Source organism: Lolium rigidum, chromosome 7 (assembly GCF_022539505.1).
Source record: "Lolium rigidum isolate FL_2022 chromosome 7, APGP_CSIRO_Lrig_0.1, whole genome shotgun sequence".
Classification (NCBI taxonomy): Eukaryota; Viridiplantae; Streptophyta; class Magnoliopsida; order Poales; family Poaceae; genus Lolium; species Lolium rigidum.
Genome location: NC_061514.1, coordinates 267,086,401 through 267,099,277, shown reverse-complemented (window position 1 = coordinate 267,099,277; position 12,877 = coordinate 267,086,401).

The following is a 12,877-nucleotide window of genomic DNA, read 5'->3' as shown; positions in this document are numbered from 1 at the left end:
TGCACACACTGTCACCTTTACACACGTGCAGGAGGAATAGAACTACTTTAATAACACATTGCTAGAGTAGCACATAGATAAATTGTGATACAAAACATGTTGCAATCTTAAAGAGATATAAATAAGCACCTCACTATGCCATTCAACAGTGAATAAGTATTACGTGAAATCTAGCCTAAGAGACCCACACGGTGCACACACTTGTCACCTTTACACACGTGGGACTAGGAGTCTCCAGGAGATCACATAAGTAAAACTCACTTGACTAGCATAATGACATCTAGATTACAAGCATCATCATATGAATCTCAATCATGTAAGGCAGCTCATGAGATTATTGTATTGACACACGTAGGAGAGAGATGAACCACATAGCTACGGTACGGCCCAGAGCCTCGATGGAGAACTACTCCCTCCTCATGGGAGCGAGCGGCGGTGATGAAGATGGCGGTGGAGATGGCAGCGGTGTCGATGGAGAAGCCTTCCGGGGGCACTTCCCCGCTCCGGCAGCGTGCCGGAACGGAGATCCTGTCCCCCGGATCTTGGCTTCGCGATGGCGGCGGCTGCAGGAAGGTTTACGTGGGTTTCGTCAATTGGTATCGGGTTTTCGATCCGGGGGCTTTTTATAGGCGGAGAGGCGGCGCGAGGAAGGTCGAAGGGGGGCCCACACCCTAGGGGGCGCCCCCCGCTGGCCGCGCCGGGCTAGGGTTTGGTGGCCCTGTGCCTCTTCTGCTGGCGGTTCTCGTGTGTTACTGGATGCTTCGGGTAAAATAGGAACACTGGGCGTTGATTTCGTCCGATTCCGAGAATATTTCGTTACTAGGATTTCGAAACCAAAAACAGCAGAAAACGAGAGCCGGCACTTCGGCATCTTGTTAATAGGTTAGTTCCGGAAAATGCACGAATATGACATAAAGTGTGCATAAAACATGTAGATAACATCAATAATGTGGCATGGAACACAAGAAATTATCGATACGTTGGAGACGTATCAGCATCCCCAAGCTTAGTTCTGCTCGTCCCGAGCGGGTAAAACGATAACAAAGATAATTTCCGGAGTGACATGCCATCATAAACTTGATCATACTATTTGTACAGCATATGTAGTGAATGCAGCGATCAAAACAATGGATATGACATGAGTAAACAAGTGAATCATATAGCAAAGACTTTTCATGAATAGCACTTCAAGACAAGCATCAATAAGTCTTGCATAAGAGTTAACTCATAAAGCAATAATTCAAAGTAAAGGTATTGAAGCAACACAATGGAAGATGAAGTTTCAGCGGTTGCTTTCAACTTATAACGTGTATATCTCATGGATAGTTGTCAATGCAAAGCAATATAACAAATGCAATATGCAAATATGTAAGAATCAATGCACAGTTCACACAAGTGTTTGCTTCTTGAGGTGGAGAGAAATAGGTGAACTGACTCAACATAAAAGTAAAAGAATGGTCCTCCATAGAGGAAAGCATCGATTGCTATATTTGTGCTAGAGCTTTGATTTTGAAAACATAAAGAGAGCATAAAAATAAAGTTTTGAGAGGTGTATGTTGTTGTCAACGAATGGTAGCGGGTACTCTAACCCCCTTGCCAGACAAACCTTCAAAGAGCGGCTCCCATTTTATTTTATTTTTGGATGGCACTCCTTCCAACCTTTCTTTCACAAACCATGGCTAACCGAACCTCGGGTGCCTGCCAACAATCTCATACCATGAAGGAGTGCCTTTTTATTTTAGTTTTATTATGATGACACTCCTCCCAACCTTTGCTTACACAAGCCATGGCTAACCGAATCCTTCGGGTGCCGTCCAACAATCACATACCATGGAGGAGTGTCTATTTTTTGTTAATTAATTTGGGACTGGCAATCCCTCTTTTTGCAAAATTATTGGATAAGCGGATGAAGCCACTAGTCCATTGGTGAAAGTTGCCCAACAAGATTGAAAGATAAACACCACATACTTCCTCATGAGCTATAAAACATTGACACAAATCAGAGGTGATAAATTTTGAATTGTTTAAAGGTAGCACTCAAGCAATTTACTTTGGAATGGCGGAGAAATACCATGTAGTAGGTAGGTATGGTGGACACAAATGGCATAGTGTTGGCTCAAGTATTTGGATGCATGAGAAGTATTCCCTCTCGATACAAGGTTTAGGCTAGCAAGGCTTATTTGAAACAAACACAAGGATGAACTGGTGCAGCAAAACTCACATAAAAGACATATTGAAAACATTATAAGACTCTACACCGTCTTCCTTGTTGTTCAAAACTCAATACTAGAAATTATCTAGACTTTAGAGAGACCAATTATGCAAACCAAATTTTAGCATGCTCTATGTATTCTTCACTAATAGGTGCAAAGTATATGATGCAAGAGCTTAAACATGAGCACAACAATTGCCAAGTATCACATTACCCAAGACATTATAGCAATTACTACATGTATCATTTTCCAATTCCAACCATATAACAATTTAACGAAGAGGAAACTTCGCCATGAATATTATGAGCTAAGAACACATGTGTTCATATGAACCAGCGGAGCGTGTCTCTCTCCCACACAAGCATGATGTAATCCAATTTATTCAAACAAAAACAAAAACAAAAGCAAACAAACGAGACGCTCCAAGAAAAAGCACATAAGATGTGACCGAATAAAAATATAGTTTCAAGAGAAGGAACTCGATAATTTGTCGATGAAGAAGGGGATGCCTTGGGCATCCCCAAGCTTAGACGCTTGAGTCTTCTTGATATATGCAGGGATGAGCCACCGGGTGCATCCCCAAGCTTAGAGCTTTCACTCTCCTTGATCGTAGTATATCATCCTCCTCTCTTGACCCTTGAAAACTTCCTCCACACCAAACTCGAAACAACTCATTAGAGGGTTAGTGGACAATAAAAATTAACATGTTCAGAGGTGACACAATCATTCTTAACACTTCTGGACATTGCATAAAGCTACTGGACATCAATGGATCAAAGAAATTCATCCAACATAGCAAAAGAGGCAATGCGAAATAAAAGGCAGAATCTGTCAAAACAGAACAGTCCGTAAAGATGGATTTTATTAGGCCACCAGACCTGCTCAAACGAAAATTCTCAAATTGAATAAAAGTTGCGTACATATCTGAGGATCATGCTCGTAAATTGGCATAATTTTCTGAGCTTCCTGCAGGGCAGTGGGCTCAGATTCGTGACAGCAAAGAAATCTGTTTCTGCGCAGTAATCCAAATCTAGTACTTACTTTACTATCAAAGACTTTACTTGGCACAACAAAACACAAAACTAAGATAAGGAGAGGTTGCTACAGTAGTAAACAACTTCCAAGACACAAATATAAAACAAAGTACTGTAGCAAAATAACACATGGGTTATCTCCCAAGAAGTTCTTTCTTTTTAGCCATTAAGATGGGCTCAGCAGTTTTAATGATGCACTCGCAAAAGATAGTATGTGAAGCAAAAGAGAGCATCAAGAGGCAAATTCAAAACACATTTAAGTCTAACATGCTTCCTATGCATAGGAATCTTGTAAATAAACAAGTTCATGAAGAGCAAAGTAACAAGCATAGGAAGATAAAACAAGTGTAGCTTCAAAAATTTCAGCACATAGAGAGGTGTTTTAGTAACATGAAAACTTCTACAACCATATTTTCCTCTCTCATAATAACTTTCAGTAGCAACATGAGCAAACTCAACAATATAACTATCACATAAAGCATTCTTATCATGAGTCTCATGCATAAAATTATTACTCTCCACATAAGCATAATCAATTTTATTAGTTGTAGTGGGAGCAAATTCAACAAAGTAGCTATCATTATTATTCTCATCAAGTGTAGGAGGCATAGTATAATCACAACAAAATTTACTCTCAGCAGTAAGTGGCACAAAAAGACCACTATCATTATCATCATCGGAAATAGGAGGCAAAGTATCATCAAAGAAAATTTTCTCCTCAATGCTTGGGGGACTAAAAATATCATGAAAACCAGCTTCCCCAAGCTTAGAACTTTCTATATCATTATCAACAATGGTGTTCGAAGCGTTCATACTAATATTACTACCAGCATGCAAATAAGGTTCCATAGGTTTTTTAATTTTCGCACCAAACAATCCATGTTTTAATTCAGGAAATAGAATAAGAAGCTCATTGTTGTCCATTATGCCAAACTAGTGTAAACAAGAAACAACAAGATGCAATTGCAGGATCTAAAGGAAATAGCTTTGAGCACACACACGACGGCGCCGAGAAAAATACTTTACACGAGACCGTAGTATGAGAGCCTTTTACCTTTCCTCCCGGCAACGGCGCCGAGAAAAGTGCTTGATGTCTACGTTCCCCCTCCTTTCCTGTAGACGGTGTTGGGCCTCCAAGAGCGAGAGGTTTGTAGAACAGCGGCAAGTTTCCCTTAAGTGGATACCCAAGGTTTATCGAACTCGGGGAGGAAGAGGTCAAAGATATCCCTCTCATGCAACCACTGCAACCACAAAGCAAGAAGTCTCTTGTGTCCCCAACACACCAAATAGGTGCACTAGTTCGGCGAAGAGATAGTGAAATACGGGTGGTATAAATAAGTATGAGCGGTAGCAACGGTGCCGGAAAAGTGCTTGGCGTGTAGTTGATGGTGGTGGTATTGCGGCAGTAGTAACGCAGTAAAACGATGAAACAAGCAGTAGTAATGTAGCGGTAGTAACGCAGTAGTAGTAAACAAGCGGTAGTAACTCAGCGGTATTTAGGAACAAGGCCTAGGGATTACACTTTCACTAGTGGACACTCTCAGCATTGATCACATAACGAGAATAGATAAATGCATACTCTACACTTTTGTTGGATGATGAACACATTGCGTAGGATTACACGAACCCTCAATGCCGGAGTTAACAAGCTCCACAATAATGCTCATGTTTAAGTAACCTTAAGTGTAAGATAGATCAACGAGACTAAACCAAGTACTAGCATAGCATGCACACTTGTCACCTTCATGCATATGTAGGAGGAATAGATCACATCAATATTATCATAGCAATAGTTAACTCCATAATCTACAAGAGATCATGATCATAGCATAAATCAAGTACTAACACGGTGCACGCACTGTCACCTTTACACACGTGCAGGAGGAATAGAACTACTTTAATAACACATTGCTAGAGTAGCACATAGATAAATTGTGATACAAAACATGTTGCAATCTTAAAGAGATATAAATAAGCACCTCACTATGCCATTCAATGAGTGAATAAGTATTCTGTGAAATCTAGCCTAAGAGACCCACACGGTGCACACACTGTCACCTTTACACACGTGGGACTAGGAGTCTCCGGAGATCACATAAGTAAAACTCACTTGACTAGCATAATGACATCTAGATTACAAGCATCATCATATGAATCTCAATCATGTAAGGCAGCTCATGAGATTATTGTATTGACACACGTAGGAGAGAGATGAACCACATAGCTACCGGTACAGCCCCGAGCCTCGATGGAGAACTACTCCCTCCTCATGGGAGCAGCAGCGGTGATGAAGATGGCGGTGGAGATGGCAGCGGTGTCGATGGAGAAGCCTTCCGGGGGCACTTCCCGCTCCGGCGGCGTGCGGAACAGAGATCCTGTCCCCGGATCTTGGCTTCGCGATGGCGGCGGCTCCGGAAGGTTTACGTGGGTTTCGTCAATTGGTATCGGGTTTTCGATCCAGGGGCTTTTTATAGGCGGAGAGGCGGCGCAGGAAGGTCGAAGGGGGGCCCACACCCTAGGGGGCGCCCCCCCTGGCCGCGCCGGGCTAGGGTTTGGTGGCCCTGTGCCTCTTCTCTGGCGGTTCTCGTGTGTTCGGATGCTTCGGGTAAAATAGGAACACAGGCGTTGATTTCGTCCGATTCCGAGAATATTTCGTTACTAGGATTTACGAAACCAAAACAGCAGAAAACGAGGAACCGGCACTTCGGCATCTTGTTAATAGGTTAGTTCCGGAAAATGCACGAATATGACATAAAGTGTGCATAAAACATGTAGATAACATCAATAATGTGGCATGGAACACAAGAAATTATCGATACGTTGGAGACGTATCGGATATCATGTGAGTTGCTATGCATGTCCGTCTTGTCCGAAGCAAGAGAGATCTACCACCTTCATGGTTGGAGCATGCATGTTGTTAGAGAAGAACTTTGGGCCGCTAACTAAAGCCATGATTCATGGTGGAAGTTTCGGTTTGGACACATATCCTCAATCTCATATGAGAATAATAATTGTTGCCACATGCTTATGCATAAAAGAGGAGTCCATTATTTGTTGTCCATGTTGTCCCGGTATGGATGTCTAAGTTGAGAATAATCAAAAGCGAGAAATCCAAAATGCGAGCTTTCTCCTTAGACCTTTGTACGAGCGGCATGGAGGTACCCCATTGTGACACTTGGTCAAAACATGTGCATTGCAAAGATCCGGTAGTCCAAGTTAATTAGGACAAGGTGCGGGCACTATTAGTACACTATGCATGAGACTTGCAACTTGTAAGATATAATGTACATAACTCATATGCTTTATTACTACCGTTGACAAAATTGTTTCATGTTTTCAAAATAAAAGCTCTAGCACAAATATAGCAATCGATGCTTTCCTCTTTGAAGGACCATTCTCTTTACTTTTATGTTGAGTCAGTTCACCTATTTCTCTCCACCTCAAGAAGCAAACACTTGTGTGAACTGCGCATTGATTCCTACATACTTGCATATTGTACTTGTTATATTACTCTATGTTGACTATTATCCATAAGATATACATGTTACAAGTTGAAAGCAACCGCTGAAACTTAATCTTCCTTTGTGTTGTTTCAATACCTTTACTTTGATTTATTGCTTTATGAGTTAACTCTTATGCAAGACTTATTAATACTTGTCTTGAAGTACTATTCATGAAAAGTCTTTGCTTTATGATTCACTTGTTTACTCATGTCATCACCATTGTTTTGATCGCTGCATCCACTACATATGTTTACAAATAGTATGATCAAGGTTATGATGGCATATCACTTCGTAAATTATCTTTGTTATTGTTTTACTGCTCGGGACGAGCGAACTAAGCTTGGGGATGCTTGATACGTCTCCGACGTATCGATAATTTCTTATGTTCTATGCCATATTATTGATGATACCTACATGTTTTATGCACACTTTATGTCATATTTGTGCATTTTCCGGAACTAACCTATTAACAAGATGCCGAAGTGCCGATTCGTTGTTTTCTGCTGTTTTTGGTTTCGAAATCCTAGTAACGAAATATTCTCGGAATTGGACGAAATCAAAGCCCGGGGGCCTATTTTTCCACGAAGCTTCCGAAGTCCGAAGACGAGACGAAGAGGGGCCACGGGGTGGCCAAACCCTAGGGCGGCGTGGCCCCACCCCCGGCCGCGCCGGCCTATGGTGTGGGCCCCCGTGCCGCCTCTTGACTTGCCCTTCCGCCTACTTAAAGCCTCCGTGACGAAACCCCCGATCGAGAGCCACGATACGGAAAACCTTACTGAGACGCCGTCGCCGCCGATCCCATCTCGGGGGATCCAGGAGATCGCCTCCGGCACCCTGCCGGAGAGGGGAATCATCTCCCGGAGGACTCTACACCGTCATGGTCGCCTCCGGAGTGATGAGTGAGTAGTCTACCCCTGGACTATGGGTCCATAGCAGTAGCTAGATGGTTGTCTTCTCCTCATTGTGCTTCATTGTTGGATCTTGTGAGCTGCCTAACATGATCAAGATCATCTATCTCGTAATTCTATATGTTGTGTTTGTCGGGATCCGATGGATAGAGAATACTATGTCATGTTAATTATCAAGTTATTATACATGTGTTGTTTATGATCTTGCATGCTCTCCGTTTCTAGTAGAGGCTCTGGCCAAGTTTTTACTTTTAACTCCAAGAGGGAGTACTTATGCTCGATAGTGGGTTCATGCCCGCATTGACACCGGGACAGATGACGAAAGTTCTAAGGTTGTGTTGTGCTTGTTGCCACTAGGGATAAAACATTGGCGCTATGTCCGAGGATGTAGTTGTTGATTACATTACGCACCATACTTAATGCAATTGTACGTTGTTAGCAACTTAATACTGGAGGGGTTCGGATGATAACACTGAAGGTGGACTTTTTAGGCATAGATGCGGTTGGATGGCGGTCTATGTACTTTGTCGTAATGCCCAATTAAATCTCACTATACTTATCATGTCATGTATGTGCATTGTTATGCCCTCTCTATTTGTCAATTGCCCGACTGTAATTTGTTCACCCAACATGCTTTTATCTTATGGGAGAGACACCTCTAGTGAGCTGTGGACCCCGGTCCATTCTTTAATACTTGAAATACAAATCTGCTTGCAATACTTGTTTTTATCGTTTTCTCTGCAAACAATCATCTTCCACACAATACGGTTAATCCTTTGTTACGGCAAGTCGGTGAGATTGACAACCTCACTTGTTTCGTTGGGGCAAAGTACTTTGGTTGTGTTGTGCGGGTTCCACGTTGGCGCCGGAATCTCCGGTGTTGCGCCGCACTACATCCCGCCGCCATCAACCTTCAACGTGCTTCTTGGCTCCTCCTGGTTCGATAAACCTTGGTTTCTTTCTGAGGGAAAACTTGCTGCTGTGCGCATCATACCTTCCTCTTGGGGTTGCCCTACGAACGTGTGAAATACACGCCATCAATGGCATCCGGGCTGCGATGCGACAGGACTTGATGGTGGCAGGATTCCTGGTGGCGAGCTTCATGGCGTTGTTCCTCCTCCGCTTTGGTTCTTCCTTGAGATGATGACCTTGATGACAAGTTGTTTTCTTTGTAATCTTTCGTTTGCTTGTTCATCAATGTTTGTAAGCTGTTCTTCAGCATCCTGTAACTCTTGCCGGCAACGGCCTTATTAATTTAAGGCAGGGCTACGGCCTTCTCTTTAAAAAAAGGGCAGTGCTAGAAATCCTCCGGAGGCTCCAAACTTTCCAGCCTCCTGCTTGCATGCGTGACACGTGTCCACTTTCACCTGAAATTTAGATTTTGCTTCGTCGCAGCAAAAAACCTCCCGCTTTTGCTTCATTGAAGCAAAAAACGGTTCGACTAAAAAGACTAAAAAGTAAGAGTGCTGCGACTCACTCAGATATTGTTTCTTCGCAGCAAAAAAAGTCCCACTTTTGCTTCATTGAAGCAAAAAGCGGTTCATGTAAATACAAAAAAGAAAAAGACATGTCGGACGGAAGCAGGCCGGAGACTCGCCGAGAGATTCATCGGAGACCTCGTCGGTAGAGAATGCTTGCGACCGACAACGGTGGTGCTGCAAGCCAGGGACGGTGGTGCTACAAGCCGGTGCGACAACACTACCATCTGGTGGAGGCGGTGCTTCAAGGAGTGGGCATCGATGCTACGATTGTACAATATTGTTGCTTCAATTGTTCCCCTATTCTGTGACTTTAGTAGAAAAGTTTTGCTACAAGGTCTCCGGCGATGTTCTCCGACGAGGTCGTGTTTTTAGTACAAATGCTGCAATGCTATAATAGTATTGCTACAATTGTTCTGTCATAATGCTACTTTAGTACAAATATTTTGCTACGAGGTCTCCGGCAACGGTGCTCCGGCGAGTTCTCCGGTGAAGTACGGTGCTCCGGCGAGGTCTCCGGTGAAGTACGGTGCTCCGGCGAAGTCTCCGGTGAAGTACGGTGCTCCGGCGAAGTCTCCGGCGAGGTCCACAACAGAATGGTATTTGTGTTTTTTGTTTTATGTTGAATCGTTTTTTGCTTCAATGAAGCAAAAGTGGGATTTAAAGCAAAACTGCAGGGAGAACCCCGATCTAACGACTCAGAATGATTGGATCCAACGGTGGGAAATCCGGAGGCTGGGAGGTTTGTAGCCTCCGGAGGATATAGAGCATTTTTCTTAAAAAAATATGAATCATGGGTTCGTCACCAATAAGGACGGAGCTAAATTTTTGCTGGTTGGCGGCTAGAAAATTTGCGCGGAATTGATCCACGGGTAGCGCCATGTGGTTTGGCAACGACCTTTCTCAAAGCCGTCCATGCTTTGACGCCGATGTCCACTATTTCAGCTCCATTCCAATTAGCGTTGGACCCAATGATCAGATTTCAAAATAGATTTGCCGGATGAGGCATTGGTTTCGCCAAATGGCTATATTTTGTGAGCTGTGAATAGTTTATCGAACCGGTGCTCCTGGCTCGTTCACGCGGGCGAGTCAGGTCCAAAACCCTACCCCCGTCCAGCCCCACCGCCATCCTTCCTCTCCCCCGCCGCCAGCGGTGGGCATCTTATACCTGCTCATTTGTCGAGAGACGCGGGTAAACCCAACGGTGGCTGCGGGAGCTTCTCGGGTGTCCGGCGACAGCACTGGCGGCAAGCAGTGTTAGGCGGTCGGAGATGCCACCATGGCGGCGTGGGTCTTCCGGCTCACATCTAGGCCATACGGGCCCCAACTGGGTCAGGCGGACCCTGGCCATTATGTCCCATGCGCCTAGGTGATGTCAACCACCACCTCCTCGTCCATCCTCCTCGCCTCCGAGTGTATTGGTGCTACTGCTCTGGCCAGGTTGAGCTAAGCCCAACGCCATCTTCGCGTGACGGCTTGGGGCGTCTGCGTGACACTGACGGCAAGGTGGGTGCTGCTGGGTGGCTAGGGACATCTCTGAGGTGGATGTGCGCAGACCTGCCAGCGACTCCTACCATGGTGGCAATGTGTTGCTCGCGGCTTGGTGGCGCCTCTTCGAGGCGGATTGTCCCTTTGTGGGCATGGCTGCACCCGATCCGGCATGCTAGACGTGCTGCTGACGGGATGCCCTCGTAAGGCTAGTGCTTTAAGTGGAAAGGGTCGGCGCGGGAGCTCCAGGCGAAGAACGTACAGTGCTTGCGGTGGCGAGGTATCATGCTCCGGCCAAAATCCCTGCCTTTTGGGGCCAATGATGGAGACGCCTGAGCGCGATGTTTCCTCTGTGACATCATCGAGAAGTTCTGGCTCTTCCCTCACGAAGAGTCTCATGTTTAGGGTGAAAACATCAGATTTGGCTAGCCAAATCAGGCGACGACGGCGTCTTTGACGTTGTACCCTCCATGGAGGCCTTGGGAGCTTGACTTCGGGCCGTAGTTCTTCGTCGTGGATCTCAATGTTGAGGCATCTTGCGATGCAGGTGGCGTGCCGACCTCTCGGGTGGTATCGAGGGTGGCTTGCGCAATGAGGATCTTCCTCGGGCAGCGCGAGCAAGCCTCGGGGTGAGCAGTGGTGGTTGTCTTCTATGCTTGATGTCGGGTTGCTAAAGACTGCACGCTTGTATGTCTGTTGAGGTTGTTGGGAGGTAGATGTTGTGCCTCGGCGTACCCTGGATTTGGAATGAGGCCGGGGCAGCAATGCTCCTAGCTGAGCCGTGGTGGGCTCGCCGAATTCGGGTGGTATGTGTCTTGGTTGCACTTGGCCGGTTCTTGATGATTTTGATGATGCACAAGAACCGTCATGTTCATTGAGAAAGGTTTTTTTTTTTCGTGGAGGAGCTCACTCTATAGTGTCTTAGAGGAGTACTGGATGGATTTTGATCAGTTTTGTTTTGAGTGTTAGGTGTGTATGTTTCGGTCTTTTCTTAGCCTTTGCTTTTTCGGGAAAAAAAATGGCCCTGTTTGTCTGGAAAAATCTGACCAGAGTTCTAGTTCTAGCTTAGGGATCGTCGTGGTTGCTTTTTGATACCGTGCCTTACAAAGTCAACTACCACCAGAAGGAGAAGGCGCCGTGTTTTTTTCCTGACATTGCGCTGGTCTCACGGATCGGCCGTTTCGCCGGGAAAGGCCGGGCCAGCCACGAGCGAGAGTCGAGCCGACGGAGCCGCGCTGGCGTTTGCACGCGAAACAGGTCATCAAAGTGGCTTCCTCACGTGCCGGCGCGGGACGGACACCTTGGCGTGGCCCTGCTCCGGCTCCACTATTTTCTTCCATGTTCCATCCATCGTGCACCCGGTCTTCGCAACGCCGCCGGCAATGCAGCCACATGGTGGCAAATGGTGAAACGTGCAACGTTGCACTAGGTTATAACATTTTTGAAGTTTTTGACCGATAAACGGCAAACTTAGTCCTGTCTGTATATAAGTTACTCCCGCCGTCCCACCCAAGTTTTATAACATGTTATATCTAGACAATAGAATCTAGATATATATAAATTTTAACAAATCTCAGACAAGTTTCATGCGATGAAGGGAGTACTATTCCAATGACCTTTCTTTACGAGATCATTGTCATGTTCCTAGGAATTTGAATGAGCACTCAAACATCTTGATCACTTCTTATTGCCTACAATGTACAAATTACACCAAGATTTTCACTAGAGTTGCGCATTTTACTAGACTTAGATTTAGGTACTCCTTCCGCCCAAAAATAAGTTTATGCGGTGGCACAACCACGTACAAGCTATGTAGTTAGCCGACTACACAGTTTTTGGGATATACAAACAAAAATAGGGCAAAAGATAATGAAAAGTTCATACAAATACTTACATTTAACTACACAACTCTGAACTGAATACACAAGTTTAAAGTTTTAGCTGCAATGGCAGTTTTAGCATATGGCGGCGATTATGGTGTTAAGTGTTCTCTCATATCAATCATGTATGTTCTAGGTCTTGTTCATCAACAACGACGCTGAATGACTTTCCATCCAAGGGTTGTGCACCAAAAGTTAATGATACAAGGTTCTCACCTCTTAGGGTGGGTGGGTCCAGCGGGTTTTCGAAGTCTTCGAGATTAGTACAACATGTGTAGATATAGTTTTCCGTGATTTTTACAATAATGTCATGGTGGATACTACAGTTACAAAAGGTGAAACTAAGGCTAGCGACTTAGGAGAACCTTGATGC